Source organism: Neofelis nebulosa, chromosome 4 (assembly GCF_028018385.1).
Source record: "Neofelis nebulosa isolate mNeoNeb1 chromosome 4, mNeoNeb1.pri, whole genome shotgun sequence".
NCBI lineage: Eukaryota > Metazoa > Chordata > Mammalia > Carnivora > Felidae > Neofelis > Neofelis nebulosa.
In genome coordinates, this window is record NC_080785.1 from 104,921,749 (window position 1) to 104,949,681 (window position 27,933).

Here is a 27,933-nt window from a genome sequence, read left to right on the forward strand (position 1 = left end):
TAAAACACATGTACCAACTGTGTAACTATTTTGATAATCTGTGATTATGTATATCACTTTAGAGCACAGATAATGGTGAAGAAACCCTGGAAATACCAAACAGTGAGACCAGAACCTGGTAGTTTAGCTGTCTATTAAATGCATTTATATTTTCACTTTATAAAGACCTAAGATAAACTAAAAAGCTTAAATATTTGTATGTCATTAATTCCAAGAATTTTGAAATAGTTAAGCATAGCTTTTTCAAGTGAAATAATAGGGTTGAATCTCTGAGAAGCATAAAAATTTTACTACTGAAAATTTTTTTGCATTTATACAATTTTGGATAATACAGTTGTCACATTCTCTCATTTTGCCATGCGGTTATAACATTCAGTCTGTTATGCATCATCCTGTTTGATCAAGTTCATTAAAGTAATTGTTTTATTCCTGACAACAGACCCCATGGGAAGTATGTAATGAAACTTACAAGTCTCAGAAGTATTTCCTGCCTCTGTTATACTATTTTGTTCTCCCAGACGTGGGGTCTGTGCCCACAGAGTTTACAGACACAGGAAATGCATTCGTAGAACAGTTAGGGAACAAGAGGCATAGGGAAGAGAATGAAAAGGAAATGATATAAAGGAAACTGAGTTACAGATAGGCTGGGTCACAGAGGATGTCATTAGACATGGCTTTCTGGGTTGATGTGAGACTTGAGGTAGGACTTTGAACATGCAGGGATAGTAGTTCTAGCCAAGTCAGGGGCCTGAAGGAGCATCAGGTTGGGGGTTGGGGGGGGGGGCGGGGAGGTTGCATAACCAGGGCTAGAGGGGTGCTGTCAGAAGAGCTCTGGGTTTAGCTGGGCTTGGAGAGGGCAGAGTGGAAGGGTACAAATTTAATGTGGCAGCAGGAGTCCTATCTTTGAGTGGAGGAGAGAAAGAACATTTTTTTCTCATTTTTATGGGATCATTATCATTGCTCAGTATACTTATTAACTAGTGATTTGCTAAATTTCATTTTATGCCAACATATGGTAAATAAATGTTTTAATTTAGAATTACCTTTGTGCTGTCATCATTTCTGTTACACGAATGAAGTAAGACTGAGCTGCCTTTTTAAAACAGAACTCATTAAGTATAATGTGACCATCGCATACAGTACTTTTGTCTATATTGCATGAGGCCATAGCTCCAAAATTTTTAGAGAGCAAATGCTACCCAAAAAGATATTTAACTCATCCTTTGAATTGGAAGCCGGTATTAAATGTGCCATTAGTTACAAGACAAAATTAGCATAGTAAATGAACTTAAATCTATTTGGTATAAAATGGAATGCTAGAGAGAAGCAAATGAAAACATGAGGTACTTTGTAAAACAACTTATTTCCAAAATGAAGAGACAGCAAGTTTATGTTTAACAAAGAGGATTGATTGGGACATGAATGTGAGAAAAATGCGTTTACTTTCTCAGCAGTAGATTAAGTGAACAGCGGGTGTTTTCTTCTTTTTTGGATGTCATACTTTACTTCTGTGATTTTACTTCTAGATGACAGATAAAGATTGCTTGCTTATAAACTAGTGGAGGCTTAACATTTTTACCTATGTTATCTTTCTCATTTCTAATTCGTTTAGCATTTTAAATTAATTTTCACTGTAAAATACTTCTCTCATTTCATATTTAGCATTGCTTAGTTTTGTCATGATTTTGTCAATCATTTTGATGCTGAAGAAAGAAGATTCTAATTAAGTCTGTGAATACTAGATGTCTCATACGTTCATGGATTATAAAGATAATATAACCGAAGACCAGCTAGAAGATTATATTGTTTTCTAATATAATTTTTTTTAAAACACAGATTCTGAAATTTGATTTCCTGGATGATTTCTATAGTTTGTATTATTTCTGTAAAACTCTTATCTTGTTTTTATTTTTCTCCATTTTATTCGTATTTAATTGCCTCAGAAAAACATCTGAATGTCAAATAACGTTTTTTGACATAATTTCCCACTACACCTTCTTTTTCTTCTTAAACTTTGGCAGTGGTTTTAAAACTCTGGTGTGTATCAAAATTATTTTCTGAAAAATATATCAAGGTATGGGAAGCAGACATCTCCTTCTGGAATAAGCATTTAAGGTGATTCTGATACACATGGAGGTCTGAGATTCCTGAGTATTAGCATTGGTGTGGCAACACCTTTTTTAAATGCTTGAATAGTAGCACTGATAAGCAGTACCCAGATAAGATAACTTTCCTTCTACTGGGAAAGCAGACTATTTTTCACTGACTGTTGCAGATTGAATGTATAGCTAAGTAACCGTTTATGTAATATTGTCAATTTCTGTTGCTTTCTTTGAACATAAGATTTGCTGCTGTACATTCCAAGCTCCCAGGGAGCTCTTTGTTAGTGATATTGTGTCTGTGAGTAGTCAGAAATAATTAGGTTGTAGGTACAGTATTTAAACATCTTGAGATGATTTTATTGGTAAAGTATACCTTATAAAACACCTGTGTACTTTATGCAGTAAAAGTGAATTAAACGATACAGTTGTTTTTAATAAGGTCTTTTAGACTCCAAAATTTATCTTGCTCAGATATGCAACCCTGAACCTTTGTTTTAATTTTAAATCAAAGAACCAAGAAAAATAATAATAATAAAAAAGCTGATATTAACAAAACAGGATTGGCAAGAAGTCTCACTAGATACACAGAAGGGCATTACATGATGATAAAAGGGTAAGTCTGTCAAGAAGATATAATAATGCAAGATTGCTAAATTTATGAGTGCTTAATAACATGGTTTTAAATATGTAAAACAAAAAGTGTCAGAGAGGTAATACTGGAATGCCAAGCCATAAAGAAAAACAATGAAATTGGACCCAGTTTAAAAAGTCACAATCACCTCCGGACGTGTTATAGACATAAATACATATAAATAGTAAATATGTTAGAATACAGTGTAGAGAAATATCATCATGTCTTCAGCATCAGAAAATGATTTTCCAGGGCACGTGGGTGGCTCAGTCAGTTGGGCAACCGTCTTTGACTCGAGTCGTGATCTCACAGTTTGTGAGTTCAAGCCCCGCATCGGGCTCTGGGCTGACAGCTCGGAGCCTGGAGTCTGCTTTGGATTCTGTGTCACCTTCTCTCTCTGCCCCTGCCCCACTGTGCTCTGTCCTTTCTGTCTCTCAAAAATAAATAAATGTTAAAAAAAATTTTTTTTAAGTGATTTCCCAAAAGAGACACAAAAATCACTAACTTTAATTAAATGGTTGATAATTTTTTCTACTAAATTAAGTACTTCTGTTTATCAAGACACTGCAAAGAGAGAAAAGGTAGTCTACAGAATGGGAAAATTATTTGTAATGGATATAACCAACAAAAGACCACTACCCAGAACATATTTAAAAATTTAATACAAAACACTTTTTAAGACAGATACCATATGTTTTCACTCTTATGTGGATCCTGAGAAACTTGACAGAAACCCATGAGGGAGGGGAAGGAAAAAAAAAAAAGAGGTTAGAGTGGGAGAGAGCCAAAGCATAAGAGACTCTTAACTGAGAACAAACGGAGGGCTGATGGGGGGTGGGAGGGAGGGGAGGGTGGGTGATGGGTACTGAAGAGGGCATCTTTTGGGATGAGCACTGGGTGTTGTATGGAAACCAATTTGACAATAAATTTCATATATTAAAAATAAAAAAATAAAAAATAAAGTAAATTAAAAAAAACACTTTTTAAAAAAGACAAAACAATTTTCAAAAATGGGAAAAGATTTGAACAGATGTACTTAACAAAAGAGTAATTCCAGGTCATCAATGGGTACATGAAAATACGTTCACACTTTCTGTAATCAGGGAAATGTAAATTCAAGACAGAATGAGGTCTGACTACACAGCTCTGAGATTGACAGGAAGTAAACAGGGAATACTAGGTGCCGAAAAGGGGTGGAGGCCCAGGAGCAGCCGTACTCTGCCTGTGTGAGTGGAGATCATGCCACTGTGGGAAACAGTTGCATGTCGTAGTAAATGTGCCGTGCACGCATTCTGTGACTAGCGTTTGACTCGGGGAAATTTCATCACGGCGTATTTTCTAATAGTCCCAAACTAGAGACAACCCAAGTGTCCACTAATGGTAAGACGTGTGAATAACTAGTGATCTATTCATACAATGGAATGCTTTACAGGAATGACAGTGAATGAATGGGGATTACAGTCATATGGGTGCATTTTATTAACTTACAGGAAAGAAGCTAAACACCACGGAATCCATGTAGCATAGGCATAGTTCAACTCTTTTATAGAGATATATTCATGAATGCTGAAACTAGAATGCAGTCCAGGGACAGTATTACCACAAAACAGAAGAGTGTTGACTTCTGGAGGGATGGAAGGGAGTGTGATTGGAGGGGGCACAGGAGGAATTTGGGAGTGATGGCAGTTTTGTGTTACAGCCTAAACTGTTTCCAGATAGGTTTCTGTGCAATATTCATTATATTGTACATTTATGTCTTTTTCTCTCTTCATGTGTTATATTTCATAATAAGATGTAAAGATTCTAAATTGTCCCCTAAAGCTCGAACACCACTGTTAAAGGCACTGTGAAGAAAAGAAATTTACAAGGGTTTGTGTTTTTTTTTTCTTTTTGTATGGTATCACTTGATTTTTGTCTTCATAAATTTACAATTCTAACAGCTATTAGTAATGGCTCAGTGGGAATAATGAAATCATTATGATTTACTTTCTTTTAACCATTAAGTTATAAACATAGTTCTGTATTATTCTGCTGTTTTCAGACTGGTTTTATTTATTTAAAATGGATAGCCAACAATAGAAATTCAGACTGGTTTTATTTACTTAAAATGGATAGCCAAGCGTTCCTATTGTTACCATGATATTAAAGATGATTTACCATTGGGGCGCCTGGGTGGCGCAGTCGGTTAAGCGTCCGACTTCAGCCAGGTCACGATCTCGCGGTCCGTGAGTTCGAGCCCCGCGTCAGGCTCTGGGCTGATGGCTCGGAGCCTGGAGCCTGTTTCCGATTCTGTGTCTCCCTCTCTCTCTGCCCCTCCCCCATTCATACTCTGTCTCTCTCTGTCCCAAAAATAAATTAAAAAGCGTTGAAAAAAAAAATTAAAAAAAAAAAAAAAAAAGATGATTTACCATTACAATTATTCAGCTTTTATTTTTTGAGTTATTTCCTTGTATACATTTACAGAAATGTGACTACTAGTTTTAAAAAATGAGCATTTTGACTTTGGATATTTTTGGTTATTTTATCAGTTTTAAATGTTCACACCGTATCCAGCGTCTCTCACAATAGAGATGGGATTACAGACAGTTTGGAACTTCTTTTGTTGGACTGCAAGTATCACTTTTCAAAAAGTAAAAAGCAGACTTTTACAGCCATACAGAGTTAGGCCGCGTCACTCCCCTCGCGGCAGGCTGCGTCGGCTAATTCCCTTTAGTCTCCAGGGATTTTACACTTGCCACTCAAGGCCCGTTCCCCAGACAGCCTTCCATGGCCTCCTCTTACCTGTTCTGTACCTTCTTTCTCCCTCTCTGCCCGCCTGCAGTTAAATCCTCCTTTAGGTCTTTCTCCCAAATTTATCTTCTCGTCTCTATTCCTGTTACAGTCATCTAATTTGAATTCCGTGTGTGTGTGTGTGTGTGTGTGTGTGTGTGTGTATGCACACACACACACACTCATGTGGAATGATTACGTTCCCTTCCTAACTGGGGAATTCTTCTTCTCCTCTTCAGCCCATATCTCACATAGCTTTCAGTTATACCCCTAAATTCCTAATGTAATCCCTTCATTTTTTACTTTAAAACCTTCAATAATAAGATGCTGACTTCATAGCATAACTTGCTATTCCCATCCTGAGCCATTTCATCCTTATCTTTCAGCAACTCATAAATACCTTCAGTACAGTAGTGGCATTATTTTCTATTTTATTCATCCAGACATGTGTTAGAATTCAGAGATATATACAGTGGCTTATTGCTAAACGTCAGACCCTAGGGATACATTGATGAATGAACTGAAAAAGTGGCTTCTCTGATATTTAAGTTTATCAGATCAAACAACCCTTAAACAGAAGAGTTAATAAAATCATTGCACGTGGTGATCGGCACAATAAAAACATTAAACAGGGTGATGTGATACACTCTAGCGTATCAGTCGGGTTCAAACAGGAAACACTAGTATATCCAATAGCATTTAATGAAAGTGCCGCAGTTGGAGGTTTGGGTGGAATGCGGGGGCCAGTAAGGTGTGTTGAAGCATCTAGAACTACAAAGCCTTGAAGCTGGTATCACGTACCATCCCCAGGCTTGAAGGAGGATGAGGAAGGAGCCATGCAGCCTGTAGGGCTGGAGCTGGGGAGACGGGCTGCCTGGGGCAGGCTGTGGGCATATGGCAAGGTGGTCACTGCGGACACCCAGCAGCGAGGCAGGGGGGAACGAATGCCCTGTTGTGCAGACCTCTAAGGGAGCCTCCTTCCAATCAGACACAAAGGGAGGGACCCTGGGTGATAGGGAGTCTCTCAGTATTAGCTCCAAGAAGCATAGCACAGGGCACAGAAGGGTGGGAAGTGCACCAGGCTGTGGGTTTAAATGGAGACTGACCATCAGAGATAGTAACTAGGGTTTGGATGGAGGACCATATCAATTGGATTTTGAGGAAGACTTGACTCAAAAAGTGACTCCTGAGTCGAGCCCTGTGTGATGAGAAGTATGTCATAAAGATTTGTGAACAAAGTTTTCCTGGCAGAAAACACACACGAAAGCAAGACTGAGCATGGCCTAATTAATAACTGAGTCCTGCCCATGGCAATAGAGAAAGTGGATGGATTTAATATATTTAAGGGGCACAGTCAAGAAACATTAGTCGTGGGTTGTGAAAGCATGAGGAGGACAGGAAGAATAAGGTATAATTCTTAAGTTTTAAGTATGAGTATGTGCTTTAACTGAGATCGCAGTTGAATTGTTTCGTATCATGTAAAGTTGCAGTGTGATTTTATCTCCTATTGAATGCCCAGTTTCTCAGGCCCATTTATTGAAAAGCTCATGCTCTCCTAAAAGCTCAATTGAAGTGTCTGTATAGGTAGGGGTGGGTATGTTTTTTTAATCCCAAGTATGGTGGTGTTTGGTGGTGGGGCCTTTGGGGAATTGATTTTTGTATACGGTGGAAAGTCAGGGTCCAGTGTTATTTACTTACATGCGGGGTATTCAGTTTCCCAGAAATCTTTTATTAAAAAGGCTATCCTTTATACATGGAATGCTCTTGGCTTTCTTGTTGGACGTCAGTTGATCATGTAGGGGAGGGTTTGTTTCTGGGATTCTCTCATGTCCCATTGGTCTGGATGTCTGTGTTCATGCCACGCTGTTTTGATCAGGAAGTGTGATTCCTCCAATTTTGTCTTTCTTTTTTTAATATTTTCTGGTTACTTGTAGATGCATGAGTTTACATACGGATTTTAAAGTGAGTTTTTTTATTTCTGAAAAAAAAAACATAGTTGGGATTTTGATAGGGATTGCATTGAATCCATAGATCGCCTTGTGTGGCATTAGTGTTTTCATCTTAATAATATTAAGCCTTCCAATCCATAAATACAGATGTCTTCCCAATTATTTGTGTGTTCTTTCTTTTTTTTTTTTTTTCCAGCAATGTTGAAAGTTGTAGTTGTCAGTGTACAGGTCTTCTATCTCCTCTTTTAAATTTATTTCTGAACATTTTATTCTTTTGGATGCTATTGTAAAATAGTTTTTTAAATTTTCTCTTGAATTGTTCATTGCTGACTTAGAGAAATGCAACTATTTTAGTGTATTGATTTTATATGGTGCAACTTTGCCGAATTTGTTTATCAGATTCACAGGGGTGGGTTTTTTTTTTTTTTTTGAGTCATAAGATCATGAGCAGAAATAATTTTCTTCTTCACTTACAGTTGGATTCCTTGTATTTCTTTTTCTTACCAAATTACTCTGTCTAGAACTTGCACTGTGGTGAATATAAATGGCAAATGTGGACATCTGTGTTGATTTTGGTCTTGGGGGAAAAGCTTCAGTCTTTTATTGTTGAATATGATGTTGCTATGAGTGTTTCATTTTCGGCCTTCACCATGTTTAGAAAGTTTTCTTCCCCTCATAGTTTGTTATTTTTATCCTGAATGAGTATTGACATTGGGAAAATGGTTTTTCTGCATTCATTGGATGAGCATGTGTTGGATTTTTCTCCCTTTATTCTGTTAATGTGGTATATTACATTGATCAAGTTTTCATATGTTGAACCATCCTTGCATTCTGGGAATAAAAACCCACTTGGTTGCTGAATTTGGTTTCTTTGTATTTTGTTGAGGATTTTTTCATCAGTATTTTAAGGGTTATTGGACTATATTTTTCTTACAGTGTCTTCGTCTGGCTTTGGTACCGGAGAAGTGCTAGCCTTGTAGAATTAGGAGGTTTTCCCTCATTTGCAAATTTTTGGATGAGTTTGAGAACAGAATTTGTGTTACTTATTGTTTAAATTTTGGTAGAATTCATTGGTGAAGCCATGTGATCCTGGGCTGTTCCTTCTGGGGAGGTTTTTGATAACTGATTCATTATCTTACCAGTTACAGGTCCATTTGGATTTTTTACTTCTTTATGGGTCATTTTAGTATATTATGTGTTTTTAGAATTTTTTCCATTTCATCTAGGTTATTCAGTTTGTTGGTATATGATTATTAATAGTATAGTTTTATATTCTCAAAATCAGTAATACTGTTCCTACGTTTTTGTTTGTGTAAAATCAGTAATGTTCCTATGTCCACTGATACTGTGATTTTAGTATTTTGAGTCTTCTCTCGTTTAATCTTACTCAAACTAGCTGAAGTGGTCAATTTTTTTTTGTTTGGGCTTTGTCGATTTTTTCTATTATATATATTATGTAGTAGTATATAAAATATATATATTAACCTCACCTTTAATCTTTATTATTTCCTTCATTCTGCTGGCTTTGTGCTCAGTTTGTTTCACTTTTCCTAGTTCCTTAAGTCAGTTTATTACTTTCAGATCTTTCTTCTTTTTTGATGTATATATTTAGTTATAAATAACACTCTTAGCACTTATTTTGCTGCATCCCTTAAGGTTTGGTATATAGTGTTCTCGTTTTTATTTGTCTCATGATATTTATTTCCTTTGTGTTTATTAACTGATTCATTGATTGTTTATATTGTTTGATTTCCAAGCATTTGCGAATTTTCCAGTATTCTTAATATACTGATTTCTAGCTTCATTCTTTTGGGATCAGAAAGGATACTTCATTGATTTTAATCTTTTAAAATTGATTAAGACTTATTTTTTTTGTGATCCAACACATGGTCTGTACTGGAGAATGTCCCATGTGCACTTGATAAAAATATGTATTTAGTTATTCTGGTGGAGGCTTCTGTGTATGTCTCTTAAGTCCTTTTGATTTATAGTTTTGTTCAAGGCCTGTAATGATCTTTTGTCTGCTTGTTATTATTAAAAGTGGAGTATTCAAGTCACTATTTTGTATAACTCTTTTTCCCTTCAGTTCCGTCAGTTTGCTTTATATGTTTTGGGACTCTGTTGTTAGGTGCGGCACATGTATGTTTATAATTGTTGTATCTTCATGATGAACTAAATTGTCCTTCATCAGTATGTACTTCCCATCTTTTTGTGTTGTTGTTAAGTTTTTCTCTGAAAATCTATTTTGTCTATATTAGGATAGCCACTCCAGCTTTCTTTGGTTATTATTTGCATGTTATAACTTTTTTCCTGTTTTTTTACTTACAACCTATTTGCATCTCAGGCCTATTTGGGTCTCTTGTGGATAACGTAATTGCATCATTTTTTATTATCTGCTCTGCCAGTATCTGTCTCTTGATTAAAGAAGTTAATCCACTTACATTTAAAGTTACTGCTTAAAAGGAGGGATGTCAGTTTTTTTGATATTTGTTTTCTGTATTTCTTAAAACTTTCTTTTTCCTAATTTCTTCCATTGATGTCCTTTTCTGTTGAGTTGATTTTTTTAATAGTGACACTTTTTTGATTCCCTTCTCATTTCCTTTGTATCTATAGCAGGGCTATACAATGGGGACGACATAAAACAACCTGACTTTAATTTTAGCTGATACCAACTTAAGTTCATTCAAATATAAAAGCTCTACACCCCCTTTGTTTGTGTCACAAATTGTATCTTCAATATTGTGTGCCCCAAAACAGAGAGGTGTAATTATTTTTCTGCATTTGTCTTGTAAATCATTTTGAAAATAAAAAAGTGGTTACAAATTGAAATAATAATACCCACATTTATACTCCTCATGTATTTACTTTTACCAGAGATCTTTATATTGCCTTCTGGCTTTGAGTTACTGTCTAGCATTCTTTATTTCTACCTGAATGACTTCCTTTAGCATTTCTTGTAGGGCAGGTGGTTTGGTAATGAACTCCCTCAGCTTTTCTTTATCTGAGAATAGCTTAATTTCCCCCTTGTTTTTGAAGAGCAGGCATTATTGCCAGATGTAGAATTTTCAGGTGACCCTTTTTTTCTTTCAGTACTTTAGGTATACAGTGCTACTTCTTCCTGGCCTACAAGATTTCTGCTGAGAAATTGGGTGATAGTCTTGCGTAGGATCTCACGTACGTGATGAGTTGTTTATGTCTTCTTTCAGTATTTTTCTGTACTGTTGCCTTTCAACAGTTTGGTTTTAATGTGTGTTGCTGTGCGTCTCTGAGTTTATCCTACTTGGATTTGTTAAGTCCTTCTATTTATAAATTCATGCATTCAAGTTTTTGACCTTTATTTCATTGCCTTTCCCTTCTCCTTCTGGGATTCCCATAATTTCCACCTGCAGATGTCCCACAAGTCTTCATTTTTCTTTCTGTAACTTAGACTTGATAATTTCAATTTTTCTATCTTCTGATTCACTGCTTCATTCCTATTTTTCATTTCAGTTTTTTTTTAAGATTTCTCTCTCTCTTTCTCTCTCTCTCTATGTCCTCCATTTCAGTTCTTGTATTCTGCAATTCTGATAGGTTCTTTATTATACATTCTCTCCCTTTCTTGAAGTTTTCACTGAGTTCTTATGCCCTTCTCTCCAACCTAGTGAGCATCTGTACAATCATTACTTTAAATTTTTTTATCAGGCATACTGCTTGTCTCTGTTTCATTTGGTTCTTTTTCTGAGGTTTTGTATTTTCCTTTCTTTTTTGAGTATATTCCCATCTCCTCGTTTTGATTGACTTTTTGTGTTTCTGGGAGTTAGGTGGAATGGACAGCTTCTTGTAAACTTGAAGGAATGGTCTTGCATATGGTCCTTCTCTCGGTAGACTGTGTGTTCCTGGTGACTTTGGTTGGCTGGCTGTAGCTGTGGCCGGCATGGCTGGGGGTGCTCTGGAGGGATGACCAGAGTTGAAGTTGGTGTGGACCAGGTGGTCCCAGTGCTCACCAAGCAGAGAGTAAGTGCCCTGTCAAGACGGCTGAAGTGTATGGAAGCCAGTGGTCCCAGGGCTATCTGTACAAAGGGAACCCTGGGAGGACAGCTGAAACTGAAGTGGCTGTCCTAGGACATTCTGTGCAGGGGGTGCCCTGGTAGGGTGTGGGCGAGGGGTTCTGGGGTTCTCCGCACAGGGGCAGGCAGAGTGAGGTGGGTCATGGGGTGGCAGGGGGCGGCGTTCAGAAAACAGGGTCACCCTGGCGGGACAGCTGTTGCTGTAGTTCTTTGTTTTATTTGTTAAAAATCTTAATTTTTACCCGTTTGTTCCTTTTCCATGTCACTACCCAACTGCCAAAGGACACTTTTCCCTTTTGTTTTTTTCTTTTTTCCTCCTCAAAAAAAATATATGCATCTTGAATATTTGGAGATTTTCAAAATGTAATTTGATATTGAGTTCTGATTTAATCTACTGTGGTGAATGAAAATACTGTGTTAATTTAATCCATATATTTATAGTTATTTTATTGGAAACAATGTGAATCCTGTAGTTGTTGAGTGTATTGGTCTGTAAGTCTCAGTTTTGTTCACGTACTTGATAATGCATGTTTGTTAATATAGCCTATATTCAAATGGGATTTTTGATCTACTTCTGTGGCTCTTTGTTCTATTCGGTTTTGTCACTTACCAGGAAAAAAATGGTCAAAATTCTCAAATATGATTGTTTTTAAAATTAATTTTTTGATATTAGTAAAACCACTCCAGATTTTTGTGTGATGTTTTCTAACCTTTTCATTTTTTGAAAGTAATTAATGTGTGTCAGCCTTATAGATGAACCTTCAAGTTTTCATCCATTTTGACAATGTCTTTTAATTGGATTTTTAATCCTTTTATATTTAATCTATGGTTTGGATTTAAGTATACCGTAGTATGCTATATTACTCACTTAAGTATAGTGCTTTGATCAGTTTCAAAGGTATTAGGAGTTAAGACTTAGATCTGTCTTTTTGAGGGACATAATTCAACACACTGCAATCTGCCCTTAGCCCTCAAATATTCTTGACTGTACCGCTTTCAAAAATCCATTCCCCCATCCCAGCATCCTCTAAAATTTCATCCCATTACAACTTCACCTCTGAGTCTAAAATCTCACTCAAATATCGGTTCAGAAATTCCAAATCCCCATTATTTAAGTCCTCCACATTGTGTATGGTTGTGACTCCACTGGTGATCCATCTTGGGGCAAAATTCCTCTCTGTCTGTGGACATTTGAACTTAGGAAAAAAATTACCTGCTTCCAAAATAAACTGGGATAGGCATAAGAAATTGCCAGAAAGAAAGGAGTCAACAAGTTTGAAACTCAGGAGGGAAAATTCCTTTAAATTTCAGGGCTTCACCATAGTCCTTTGTATCTCAGGCCTTTTCCCGGGGGACACACAGAGGCACGGATTTCTGGGTCCACGGAGTCCATGGCTGCAGGTTCCAGGCCCGTGGCTCTCACTTGGTCAGCCTCTGGGCCTGGGATGCTCTCCTGCCAGTCATTCCTCCCTTTTTCCTCAGAGGGGAACACATGTTTGCAGATAATAATACCGGCCCATTGCCTGCTTGTAAAATTTTGGAACTCTAACAGCCCTCTTTAATTTTATCCTGTCTGTCCCCTTTAGTCCACGTGAGCAGTGTTTCAGCTGTAAAACATTCTCAGAAACCTTGCGGGTGTTCTGTTTGTGTCCTGGATGCTCACACCATTAATCAAAAATCTTGTGGAGGCACAGATCTTTTCTGAATAACTGTGAATATCAATTCCAGGTTTTGGGGTGGTTGAGTGGATCTATGAGTCACATACCTAATTTCAGTAGCAAAAGTTTATCTGACCATACCATCATTGTCCCCAAAGCTTGCTTTTCTGCTAGCGAATATCCCGATTTCAGCATGTTTTGCAATGTGGGTAGGCCAAGAACCTTTCAAATGATCACATGCTGGTTCTTTTTGCCAAACAGTGCAGTCCTCAGTTTCTCTGCTTCCTCCTGCATTTTACTATAAACAGCAAGGCAAAGCCAGAGTACACCTTTGATTTTTCTTTGTTGGGATTTTTTTTTTTTTTTTTTTTTGTCTTTCATTTCTTGCTAAAAGTTCAGTTTTTGAAATACATATGGCTGTTCAGGTCATTTTTTTTCTTGGCAACATTTGGGTAATTTGTATCCTTCAGTACCCTAGTATTGCTTTAGTAGCGCTGAACAGATTTTCACATGTTGTATTTTCATTTTCATTCACTTCAAAATGCTCATTTCTCTTGATTCTACTTTAAGCTATCAGTTATTTAGAAGTGTGACATTTAATTTCTACATGTTAAGGGGATTTCCAGATGTGTTTCTTTTATTGAAACCTAGTTTAATTCAGTTGTTGTCAAAGAACATACTTTACATGACTTGAACACTTTATTGAAATGTTTTATGACCCAGCAAATGGTATATCTTGGTAAATGTTCCATTTGTACTTCAAGAGAGTGTGTATTTTTCCCTCATTTGGTAGAATGTTCTTCTGTAAGTATCAAATCAGTCAGTTTGTTGATATTATTTGAATCTCCTATATTGCCCCTGATTTTCTGTCTATTTTATTTCTGTCTATTTTATTCTATTATTTAGAGAGGGGTATTTATTTACCTTTCTTACTAAAGTGATTGAGTTGTCTATTTATAGTTCCATTAGTGTTTGTTTTTTTTTTTTTTCCATTTCTTTTGAAGTTCTGCTCTTTGGAGCATAAATGGTTAACGTAATCATATCCTTCTATTTATGATAACACCCTTATCATTATGAAGAGTCCTTTATTCCTTGTAATGGTCTCTCCTCTGACTTGTACTTCGCCTAATGTTAATATTGCCGAATAAGTGAGATTTCTCTTTATTAATGTTAATAGGATTTATCAGTCAGGGTTCCACCAGAGAAATAGAATCAATAAGATACAAGGATATTTAGAGATTTATTGCAAGAAATTGGCTTATGTGATTTTGATAGCTAGTTAATTAATTTAAAGTCCATAGGGCCGGCCCTCAAGGAAGTTATGCAAAATGTGCATGGCCCCCAGCCGGCAGCTGAAGTTCACAAGCAGAATTTCTTCCAACTCAAGGGAGTCTCAGTTCTGCTTCTTAGGCCTTTTAATGGAGTAGATCAGTTCCCCCTCCCCCTCCAGAATATTATCTCCTTTAATAGAGTCAATTGACTGTAAATGTTAGCCACATCCACATAGTACCTTCACAGCAATGCCTAGATTAGCGTTTGAGTAACTAGCCAGTAGTGCTTATAGCCAGGCTGACACATAAAACTGATCAGTACACATGCTATGCTGTACCGTTTACTATTTCCTTACTTTAAATGTGTTTTTGTTATTTAAGATGTATTTATTTCAGCAATGTATAATTTGATTCTGCTTTTAAAAAAATCTAATCTGACAATCTCTACCCTTTAATTGGAATCTTTAAACCCATTGTAATGTGACAATTCTTATTGTTATGTTTAAGAGTATCATCTCACTGTTTTCTATTTCCCTCTTATTTTTTGTTCCTTTTTTATCTATTTTTTTTTCTTCAGTCGATTAAATCAATTGAATATAACTTAAGATTCCATTAATCTTGCTGTTTATTAAGTACAAGTCTGTGTACTTTTATTTTCCTGGTTGCTTTAGGCTTATGATGTATATCATTGATTTATTGCCGTCTGCCTGTAAGTAATATTCTACCCTTTTCAAATAAGCGCTAAGCATCTTACGTGGTATGTTTCCATTTCTCCTCCCTTGACCTTTGTGCTAGTCTTGACATCCATTTTAGTTTTGTATGTATCACAAATCTCACACTACATTGTTACTATTTTTATTAGCTGATGTCTTTTAGCAGGACATAAATAATAAGCAAATCTCCTGTATTTACCCATGTAATTACCATATCCAGCAGTGTTGATTTCTCATGGAGACCCACATCCATCCGCAGTTGTTTTCAACGGCCTGGAGGATTTTATTTCTTTCTTTTGGTGTGACTCTGCTATTGAAAATACTTCCTCTTTCTAATTTCTGAAAAGAGTCTTTCTTTTTCTTCATTTCTGAGCTACTTTGTGTACTAGATATAGAAATCTAGGTTGATAGTTTTTCTGTTCTTTATACATTTTTCCAGTGTGGCCCACCCCTTGTCTTCTAACTTGAATTGCTTCCAGTGTGCAGCCCTCTGTCACCTCTTTGTTCCTCGGTACAGTAGGTGTCTTTCTTTCCGAGGATCCTTCTAAGAGTCTCTCTTTATCACTGCTTGTGAGGAACATACATGGGAGTCACCTCCATGTAGTTTTTTTCTTTGTGATTCTTGCCCTTGGAGTTTGTCTTTGAGTTTATTGGATCTGTGGACACTCCGTGCTCTTTGAATTCGGAAAATTGTTCAGCTTTATTTATTTAAATAACTTTAACCCCCTTCTCCTTTAGAGATTCCGCTTAAAAGCACGGGAGCCTGACAGTTTCTCACAGCTTGTTGTTGATCTCTTCACAGAAAAAGTCTTCTGTGTGTTTATTTTGGAGTTTCTATTGTTTCGTCTTCACACTTCACTAATCTTTTCTTTTGCAACATCAAATCGACCATAAAGCGTACCCTGTGTAGTTTTTCATCTCACGCATTCTTAGGTTTTGACTTCCAGATAACTTAAATACTTTTTATATCTTCCATGTCTTAAGTTTTGAACTTAGGGAATATTGTTATATTAATTGTTTTAATGGTCTCTTCTACTAGTTCTTACATGTTTGTTCACAGTAGCTTGCAATTCATTTATTTGTCTTTTTATTATGAATCCTACTTTTTTGCCTCAGGTACCAGTTAACTTTTTACTGAATGCTATATACATTATGCGTGTTTTGTTGTTTGTTGTTGACTATTTTTGTATTTCTGTGTTTTTATATTAGTGAGTTTTGTTCTGGGACACACTGATAAGTTGTTGGGAGACAGTTTGACCACTTCTGATCTTGCTTTTAAGGTTTATTAGGCTGAACCAGAGTTTAGTCTAGGCTGATTATTCCCTACTATTGTGAGAATTTTCTGTTGACTGTGGCCATATGCCTATCATTCTTGAGGGTTTCCATACTAACTAAATATAGTAATATGCACTAAAACCACCCTGTATGAGCACTGGGTACTGTTACATTATAGTATGGCAATAGAACCTAAAAGCTCATGTCCTAAGAAAACACTGGAAAGCTATGTGTTTTATGACTAGCCTCAGAAGTCACCTCGCTTCACTTTTGCCATACTCACAAAGGTCTGTGCAATTTCATAAGGCGGTAACACAGACTCTACTGCTCAACCAAGTCACAATTGAAGAATGTGTAGGATGGGATACATTGTGTTTGTCATCTCTGGAAAAGTCCTTTGTATTTCCATATACATTTTAGAGTCAGCTGGTCAATTCCATCTGCAGTAAGCCTGATAGAATTATGATTTAGACAGAACGTGGCTTTGTATTCATGAGCTATTTCATTTTTTTCACCATTATTGTGGGATAATTGACAACATTCTACATAAGATGTACAACTTGACGTTTTGATATATGCATACATTGTGAAATAATCACCACAATCAAGCTAATTAACATAATCCATCACCTCCCATACCTCATATAGGTACCATTTGTGTATGTGTGCATGGTGAGATCACTTAATATCTTCCCCATTCGTGAATTTCAAGTATGCCGTACAATATTATTAATTATAGTTACATCGCTATGTTTTGAGCTCTAGAACTTAATTCATCCTGCATAACTGAAACTATAATATCTCCTTATTTCTCCTTCCTACCAGCCCTTGGCAACCCACTGTCCTACTCTCTGCCCCTTTGAGTTTGACTGTTTTAGATTCTGCATGTGAGAGAGACCAAGCAGTATTTGTCTTCCTGTGTTTGGTTTATTTCACTTAGTCTAATGTCTCCCAGGTTTGTCCATGTTGACACAAATGGCAAAATTTCCTTCTTTTTTAAGACTGAATAATATTCCATTGTATATATAAATCGTATGTTCTTTACTCTTTTATTTGTCGATGGGCATTTAGGTTATTTCCATATTTTGACTATTTGTAAACCATGTGTCTGATAAGGGGTTAATCTCCAAAATATATAAGGAACTCCTACAACTCAATAGCATAAAAACAAATAATCCAATTAAAACACAGGCAAATGACCTGAATACATATTTCTCAGAAGAAGACATACAAATGGCCAACAGGTGTATGAAAAGGTACTCAAAATCACTAATCACCAGGGAAGTGAAAATCAAAACCACAATGAGATCTCATCACGTTATTATCAATAAGACAAAGAGACCTTAGGTAACAAGTGTCGGCGAGCATATGGAGGAAAGAGAACCCTTGTACCCTGTTGGTGGGAATGCAAACTGCTGTAGCTATTATGGAAAACAGCATGGAGGTATCTTTCTTTGGCTTCTGGAAGTACTCTCATGAGTATTCTGTCATTTTCAGTGAGAATGTCTTACACATTTTTGACTCTATTTTAAATTGGATGTCTTTTATTGAATTTTCAATTGCTGACTGTTAAAAAACAAATCCTAATTTGTATGTGCGATTTATTTCCTATGACCTACGAAACATAGTTATATTTGTAGACCCCTCAGGTTTGTTATGTAAATAATCATATGGGTTAGCAAATAAAGTATCACTTATTCCTTTCAATCTTTGTGCCCCCTATTTCTTCTTTCCTGTTGCAGGGGCCTTAAGTAAATATTTAATATAAATTATGAGAAAAAATATGCTTATCTTTTTTCTAATCTTAAGGGGAAAACATGCCATATTTCACCTTGAAGTATAATGCTAGCTGTGTTTGTTTTTATACGTCCTTTATCGGACCAAGAAATTCCTATTTATTCTTAGTTTATGAGCTATTTTATTACGGATGAGAGTTGGATTTCGTCTACTGCTTTTCTGCATTTATTAAACTAAAACAAAATTATACTTAATCTTTACAAATATTTATTGAGCCTTACATTCTTTGGACAGACTCCACATCATCATTATATATTGTCGGATTTAACATGCTCATATTTTAAGGAATGGTGTTATTTATATTATGCATTTTATTATAATTTCTTTCTCAGTTTTAGGATCATGAATATTCCAGCCATGAAAAAACAAGTTGGCGATGTTCTTTCTTCTGTATTTTAAAAAATCACATGTATGGGTATTATGTATATGTGTATGATACATACGTTCATGTGTATATATGTAATAATAATATTTTTCTCCCTTAAGTATTTTATCGAATTCACCAAGGAAACCATTTGGGCTAGGAGCTTTATTTGTGGGAAAATATTTCTTTAATCAACTTTATGAAAGTGTCATTAATGCACACGTTTTAATTTTAAATGCAGACATACTAATTACACAGTTCAGTGAGTTCTGGTAAGTGTTTTCATCCACTTAACCAGTGCCACTCGGAGGATACAGAAAGTTCTGTTGTCCCAAATTGTTCCCTTATTGCCACTTCATAACCACTCACACCTACTTGTTAAAGATAACTATTTATCCATTCAACTTTTCATAGGCATTTGGGTTGTTTCTAGTTTTGGCTATTGTGAATAAAACTTGTAAGCACATCTCTGTGTGAGTTTTTGTGTGGAGCTACATTTTCATCTCTCTTGGGTGAACATGTAAGAGTTAAGGTGTAGGGGGATATGGTAAGGTACGTTTAACCCGTTAAGCAACTCCCAAAGTTTAAAGAGAATTGGTTGGATGATTTTCACACCCGCCAGCAGTGTATGAGATTTCTGCTTGTTTCACATTCTTGCTGTCTTGATATTGTCCATTTTTAAAATTTTAACCGTCTCAACCAGAGTATAGTACTCTGCCATTTGTAGTACAATATACGGTTACCATACAGCTGATACCAAGTACCTTCTCGTGTTCCGTTTGAGCACACAGACATATTCTTTTGTGAGTTGTTGTTCAAATATTTTCCTCTACCCTTTTGTCAAGTTATTTTTCTAGTGAACATTGGTGTATGAAGGTTTATTCATATATTCTGGAAGTACGTCCATGTGTTTTCTCTTTGGACTTTCTTACCAGTGTCTTTCAAATACCAGAAGTTTTAATTTTGACAAAACTAAGTTTCTCAGTATTTTTCTTAATGGCCCAAAGATAATTGTGTTCAAGAAGTTTCTGCTTACCCCAATTTCATGAAGAGTTTTTCCTATTTTCTTGTAGAAGTATTGACTTCATATAGTGTGGCCTTGCCAAACACTGCTACTGTGCTAAGAGTTTCTTTTTTATTTTTGAGGATTTTTTTCATACCTGATCGTGTCACATGGGAATAAAGACACTTTCACTTTTTATTTACAGTTCCCACCCCCTCTGTTTGTATTGCCCCGTTAGTCCAGCTGGCATGTTTGGAAAAGCACGCAACAGAAGTGGTGAGAGTTGGCATCTTTTTCCTGTTCCCTTGTCACAGTCCACAGGCTTTCCCAGTTCAGTGGGATACTAGTTAGAGGTTTTTTAGAGGTTCCATGGCTGGATGAAGGAAATTGTCTTCCATTCCCTGTTTATTTCAATTTTGATTATGAATGAGATTGAGTTTTGTTACGATTTTTATATACACTGTTGAGATAATCATATGGTTTTTATCTGTTATTTTATGATGAATCGATGGATACATAGATGTTGAACTGACCTTGCATAAGCTCACCTAATGTAAACTATGTGTGATCATCATTTACCATTTCTGGTTATCTCTGGGTTTTATATGCTTACTATTATGGATATTTGTATCTATATTCATGAGGGACTTTGGTCTGTAGTTTTGTAAATACTTGTAAAAGTTTAGTAGTAGGGCACTGCGGGTTTTAAAAATGAGTTGCAATCATTTTCTCTTCTTGCTTTGTCTAAATAGTTTATAAAATTTATGTCATTTTCTCTTCAAATGTTTAATTCTTCATTGAAGCTATCTGTACCCGGAGGTTTATTTTTATTTGTTTGGTTTTGCTTTGGGGGGGCAGAGAATTATTATGGCTGTTTGGAAACAGATCTTTTTCTTATAATGGTATAATGGTGTATTTCAAACATCTAGAAGCCTATAAAATGATACTGCAAACAAGTACGCACATGTATCATTGCAACAAATAAACAAGTAAATCTATTCAAACAGGTTTTATATTGTCACTTATTTCATATTCTAAGATTTGAAGCAATTTAAATATGAAACAGCTGAATCCTCCTATAAATGAGGCCTCCATAGTCCATCGTCTTTCCTTTCTGCTTTGATAATATCTGTTCTCAGAATCTGGTATTTTTTATACCACTTCAGGATGTTTTACTTTTCACTTTATTTATTGAGGTAATCAGTAACCATAGATACTATTGGTTTGCATGATAATCACGAAATACACGTTGTCTTACCTTAACCTTTGTGACTTGTTTTGTTTGGGCTCAACATTGACTTAGAATTAACTTCTCATTTTGAAATCATACAGTTTAATAACTTGGACATGCATGCATCCATGAAACTATCACTACAGTCCAGAAAAAGGTTTTCGCCATAACCCTGAATTCTGTTTCTGCCTTTTTATAATTGAGACTGCTTCAACATTCATTCCGAAACAAACACTGATATGCCTTGTGTCACTGTGTATTAATTAGCATGCATTTTTATAGCTTTCTATAAATGGAATCATGCAGTATATAATGTTTGTCAGAATACCTTTCACTCAGCATAACGATTTTGAGATTCATCAGTAGTATTGCATGTCTTAATGGTTTGTTCTTTATTGCTGAGTAGTATTCCCTTGTATGGATATACCACATTTTGTTTATCCATTCACCTGATGATGGACATTTGGGTTGTTTCCAGTTTTAGGCCATTACAAATAAAGCTGCTATGAAAATTCCTGTACAAGTCTTTGTGTGGACATATGTTTTCAGTTCTCCTGGGAAAATACGTATGACTGCAATTGCTGGGTCATGGTAAGTGTATGTTTAACTTTATAAAAAAAAAAAAAAAGCCAAATTATTTTCTTCAGTGGCTCTACAATTTCATGTTCTACCAGCAAAGTTGGGGACTTCCAGTTATTCTAAATCCTTCCAAAGCAGAGTATGGTTACTCTTTTTAATTTTAGCAATTCCAGTATGGGTGTGTGCGTGTGCATGTGTGTGTGTGTGTGTGTAGTGGTATCTCATTGTGGTTTTAATTTTCAGATTCCTTTTAAAAAGATACTTTCAAGTTCCCATTGGATATTGGTATTTTGTTTGTACAGTGTCTGCTCAAATATTACCTTTCCCATTTTTTTAAGCTGGTTCTTGTCTTACTGAGTTGTAAGAGTTCTTAATACAGTATAGACAAAAGTCATGTTCCAATATACAGGTTTCTCCGCTATCTGAAACTTCACTTTATGCCACTTGGTTTTTAGTAACGACCTACCTTAGAAACCGTTTTCACTAACTGAAGAAACTTGAGGGGATTTCCACTTCTAAGAAGTGGTAGTTGCTTCTTTGCTTGACACCATTTACGGCATTCCAGAATGTTTCATAGGAATGCCCTGCTTTCAGATAGACGGGAACCTGTATGTGCCACGAATGTGTTGTCCCAGACTGGCCTGCATTTCCATTTTCAAAGAAAAATGTTGAAGTCCAACTAACTCATTTTTATCGTATGGCTCATGTGTCTTAATAAACCTTTTCATATTCAAAGACCACGAAGATTTTCTCCTGTGCTTTTTGTTCCTTACTTTGGGTTGTACATCTAGGTCCATGGTCCATTTTGAGTTCATTTTTGTGTTTAGTATGAGGTTAAGGGTTGATGATCATTCATCCTATCCTGGTGATCCAGCACCATTTACTGAAGACTTTTCTTCCTCCATTAAAATGTCCTTGGCGCCTCTATCAAAATTCAACTGACGATGCTTGTATAGGCTCAGTTTTGCTCCGCTTATCCACACATCTATTATTTCACCAATACCAAAGTGTCGGTGGCTGTACTTTCATAGTAACTATTATATTACATTTTAAACATTTCTTTGGTTATATTGTTTTGTGAATTACTGTGTACATTTTAGAATTAGCATGCCAGTTTCTGCAAACAAGCCTGCTGTAGTCTGAATAGATTGTATTTATTCTGGAGACAAAACTGATAATAATTAATCATCTCAAACATACTCAGTCTTCCTGACAGTGAACACGGTTATTCTCCATCTGTGTAAATTATTTTAAATTTGTCTCAAGGATGTTTTGTAGTTTTCAGTTCTTTCTCAGATTTATTCTTAAGGATGTTAAAGGGTTTTCTTGCTCTACTGTAAATGGAATTCTTTTAATGACTTATTTTCCAGTTAGCTTATAAGAGTGCAGTTGATTTTTTTAAGAGGATGTTAAGGCATTTACTGATTACACATGATATATGATGCACAGGCTTCATTCCCATTTATAATTTTATCTGATACCATCATTCAATTCAGATATATGACATAGGATATGCCAAAAACCACCAAGTAAATTCTGTGACTGCACTTGGGTGATCCTTTTAATAGTGAACTGCAGGTCACAACAGTGAATGTCAGCTCACCTGTACCAGAGTTTCTGGAGACCATGGCTTCTGTGCCTGAGCAGGTGGTAAATAAATTTTGAATGGAACCTGGAATGACCTTGAAGGAATTCTAACTTCACATTGTTGGGATAGTATACCAAAATGGCTTCAGAGTAGACTAAGTTTATACAGCACAAATTTTAAAAAGACACACTCGTTCAGCATCATGATCAGACTATTACATTTAACAATCGACAACGTGGGTGCAAAAAAAAAAATCTACACTGAAACCCTCTGTTGGAATGCTTTACACCCTCCCTAGAACAGAAACTAAAGGGGTGCCTCGGTGGCTCAGTTGGTTAAGCATCCAACTTCATTCAGCTCAGGTGATCTCACGGTTCCTGGGTTCGAGCCCCGCATCAGGCTCTGTGCTGACAGCTCAGAGCCTGGAGCCTGCTTCGGATTCTGTGTCTCCTTCCTGTTCATGCTCTTTCTCTCTCTCTCAAAAATAAACAAACATGAAAAAAAAATTTTTTTAAGAAACTAAAATAACCTGTTGTGCAATTAGTTGCAAATACAGCCCTCGAGACTTTTGTCCATGCATGTGAGTATTGTCTAAAACATGTCTTCTTTGTAGCAGCTGGGCCCTGCCACCACTGTGTGTGACTGAGTTCACACATATCTTGTAACCTGTGACTTCCCTGTCACTTCTGTCTCTCCTCTCCTGCTCAGCTTTATTTTCTGACATGAATTAAAATCTTCTGCCACTGTCATAAATACAGTTCCTACTGGAACCACCACAGCCACCTTGGCTTCATGGTTTGGCACGGTACCGGCCTCGACCACCATAGGGGCCAGGGCCTCTGCCTCCAAAATTCCCTCATTTCTTGGGTCCACAATTAGAAGATTGATTGTTGTAGTTGACTCCACTGTAGTTTCCCTCATCTCCAGAATTGCTTCCATCATCACAGTGTCCATTCACGCCACCCCCACTGCTTCCATATCCACCACCACCTGGACGGCCACCACGCTTACTGCAGTTTCCTCTGTGACCACCACCAAAGTTTCCAGAGCCACATCGATCTGGCATCTTTTACTTAGATAGGACTTTCCTTTACTTCACAGTTGTGGGCATTCACATCGAATGATAAGCTTGTCTCCTGAACCGTGAGATCACAACCTGAGCCAACTAAGCCCTCCAGGCACTCCACAGCCTGCTGTTCCTGAAGTCAGAGTCATCTAATGTTAACAAAAGCAAAGCCTCTCTTCTTGCCACTGCCTCAGGCAGTCAGGATTTCAGTCACTTCAGTTTCCCGTTACTGTTCCACATACTCTCTTAGATGACATGCTTCAGTGTCTTCTTTAATGGCACCAACAAACTTTTTCACAGTGAAGTGGGGCCCGGATCTTTTGAGAATCTCCTCTTGAGACAGCCTCTCCCATCCACCTTGTGTGGCCTTGCCTTCATGGCTGCACCCACCTCCTCCTCAGTGGCCGACACGACACATGAAAGCTGTGGAACACTTGGGTGTTTGGATCTCTCGTTACTGCTCCGTTCATGAACGTGCCCCAGCCTCGCAGTGAACCCTCAGCCTCCCCTCGGCTGGTTCAAGTATGAAACCTCTGATGAAGAGCTTCACGACCCTTTGATATCTTAGACTTTGACTTAGACGTGATGGCGGTCGGAGGGGAGACTCTGAGGATGCTTACTCAGTGGTGCCCACAGGTGCAGTGGATTTGTAAATTCTTACCTGGGTCATGTGACCCTATTTAATTCACTAATTGGATCTTGTAATTATGTATGCTCTGTGTAGTTTTACATGAGTAAACCTATCCTCTGCAAGTAACATCAGTTTTACTTCTTATGATTATACCTTTTTTTTTTTTTAACTAGCTTTATTACAGTCACTAGATTCTCCAATATGGTGTGGAATAGAAATAAAAACGGGTTTTTTCCAATATTAGAGATAAATAACTTTTTACTTTTAAGTATGATATTAGCAGTTGGATTTTCTTAGATGCTTGTTGTCAGTTTGAAGCAGTCCCCCACCATTCTTAGTTTGCTGAAGTCTTGATCATGAGTCGTTAGTGAATTTTGTCCTATATTTTATCTGCAGCCTTTGAAATAATCATGGTTTTTTTCCTTTCTTATGCGAGTATAGCAATTTGCATCGATTGATCTCCTAATGTTGAAACAACCTTGCATTTCCAGTGTCCCTTTCGATGTATCCTTTATCCCATTGGTCTATTAATAGGGTGTTAATTTCCACATAGGTGTGTGCGAACTTTCCACTTTTCTTCATGTTACAGATTTCTGGCCTCATTCTGTTGCGATTGTAATAAGATGATTTGTACGCCAGTCTTTTAAGGTCTGTGTTATGGCCTAAAATATTCTCTATGCTAGAAAATATTCCATGTGCACTTGAGAAAAATGGGTATTCTATCACTGTGAGTGGAGTGTTTTTGTATATCCATTAGGTTTAATTGGCTTATTGTGCTATAAGCCCTCTGCTGATCTTCTGTCTAAAAACTCTATCCATTATTTGAAGTGAGGTAATGAAATCTCTAATTATTAAACCGTAGAGCTGTCAACTTCTCCCTTAATTCTTTCAGTTTGCTTTATATATTTTGTGTGCCTATCGTTTGTCGTATATATTTTTATAATTGTTATATCTTGGAGAATTGACCCTTTTATAAGTATATAGTTTCCTTCTTTTTCTCTTATAACAGGTTTTGAGTCTTCATTTAGTGTGATACTAGTATAGCCATGCAGCTCTCTTCTCATTACTATTTTCATGGAATATCTTTTTCCATCCTTTTACTTTCAACCTGTTTGTTTCTTTTGATCTAAAGTGAGTCTTCTCCAGATTGCATAAAGTTATATCATGTTTTATTTATTCATTCTGTCAATCTCAGTCTTCTGATAGTGGAATATAATCCATTTACGTTGAAAGTAATTACTGACAGGAAAAGATTTATTTCTGCCATATTACTAACTGTTTCCAGTATGTTGATGGTTTTCCAGAGTTCTTTCAGCGTTAACTCTGAGAGTTTTTGTTTGATTTTTTTCAGGTCTTTTTGGTTGGGACAACCTTTTGGAGCTGCCAGTATTTTTGCTGATGTCACTGCATTCATTTTTTGAAACTTTTGTGTCTCTTTATTCTATAGAATGGGCAATTCCTGTTGGTATGTCTTCATATTTACTGACATACTCTACTTTTGTTGTTATTTTGCTGTTAAACATATCCAGGTTTGTTTTGTTTTGTTTTGTTTTGTTAGTATTTCAGTTTGGGGATCTAGAATTTTCTTTTATATGCTTTAGAGCTTCCATTTCTCTGATGCAGTTTTCCAGTCTGCTCACTTATTATGACAGTGTATTCCTTTATGTCCGTGAATACATCTGTGCTAGCTGCTTTGAAGTCTTCATGTCTGATTACCACATCTGTGTTATTTTGGATCTGTTTCTACTGATCTTTTTCCTCTTGATGAGTCACAGTTTTCCAGGTCTTTGAAAATCTAATAATGTTTATGATACACTAAACTTGATGGATAGTGCTGTATAGAGTCTTCTGATGTATTTTTCTTCTGAAGATTGTTGATTTGTGTTTAAGCGATATGCCAGATTCAAAATCTAAACTCTCTCCCCCACCATAGGCATCATCTTCTCGGTTTGTTCAGCCTTCCGACTCTTGCTTTTGCTGAGCGTGCAATATCATGGATACATGTGAAGGTCATACATTAGCCAGTTATCTGGGTGGAGTTTACATGCAGATTTTAGAGCCCTTGACGCTGTTCACTGAATTTCTCCCGTTACTTTCCATGTCTTCTAGTGACCTAAAAGCCTGTCCTTTTACTTTTTGAAACCGGTAAGACTGGACTGCTGCTTCAGTTTTATCTACTGTGGGCTGCATGGACTGACAACTGCCCGCTGCAGAAATCTAGAACAGTTTTATGCAGTACAGTTCTCTTCTTTCAGGAGTTAGCGTGCCTTCGGTATCTGCCTGCCTTTGCCACCTCTTCAGGGCTGTCCAATAGTGTGCTGCTTTTTCCAGACTTTATCAACTCTTACTGCAGATGTGTGAATTTAGTACAGTCTAGAATTGGAATTCTAACCACCTGTCTTTTTTTTTTAACATTGTGGACACTGTTTTTGGTGCATGTTTTTTGTCTAACATAGTCTAAGTCTCATTGCTTATTTTCTCGATATCTTTCTCACAGTCATGATAAAATTCTTTTTCTAATAATTTATTTCATTAATGTCAAAGTTTTTTCTTTACCGTCAGATCTAAAAATAAGGGTACATGCCTTATACATGTCTTCTTTTTTTTTTTTTTTTTTTTAATTTATTTTTGGGACAGAGAGAGACAGAGCATGAACGGGGAAGGGGCAGAGAGAGAGGGAGACACAGAATCGGAAACAGGCTCCAGGCTCCGAGCCATCAGCCCAGAGCCTGACGCGGGGCTCGAACTCACGGACCGCGAGATCGTGACCTGGCTGAAGTCGGACGCTTAACCGACTGCGCCACCCAGGCGCCCCTATACATGTCTTTTAAAGGGTTCTCTCTTGTGTTGTACCGATCTGCGGTAATTCCTATTACACGTCTTGATGTCTAGAGAGGACAAACCACTTGATTTATTCTTTTTAAATGCTACCAGTTTTAAATTGTCAAGTTAAATAAAATAAAATTGTGGTTGAGGTTTTGAGTTACAGCTGATATAAATTAATTTGGTTAATATTTATATTTTTGCTTTAGTAGCGTACAATAGGATTTTTAAAAATCCAGCCTGGGAATCTCTCTAATGGTAGCCTGTTTTAACTGATTCACATTTGTAGACTGTATTTGTGAGATTCATCCATATTTTTTGTGGTTATAACACTACTTAAATTTTTTTTATTTCCATATAATATTCTATTATGTGATTATATAAAGGTGTATATATCTGTTTTATTGTTTAAAATGGGTTCATACTTCTGAGTTTTC

At 36.6% G+C, this 27,933-nt stretch overlaps 1 protein-coding gene across 3 annotated transcripts in view; it reads left to right on the forward strand.

The window, feature by feature from the left end:
• The window catches only part of ZPBP (zona pellucida binding protein), a 116,138-nt gene that overhangs the window by 78,833 nt on the left and 9,372 nt on the right, over nt 1–27,933 (forward strand). Inside the window, exon 8 of one of the 3 annotated variants that reach the window (XR_009260626.1) lies at nt 21,288–21,400. The exons of the other annotated variants lie outside the window; for them this stretch is intronic. The gene's annotated coding sequence lies outside the window, so the exon portion shown is untranslated. The remainder of the gene's footprint in view (nt 1–21,287; nt 21,401–27,933) is intronic. 3 annotated transcript variants of the gene reach the window in all.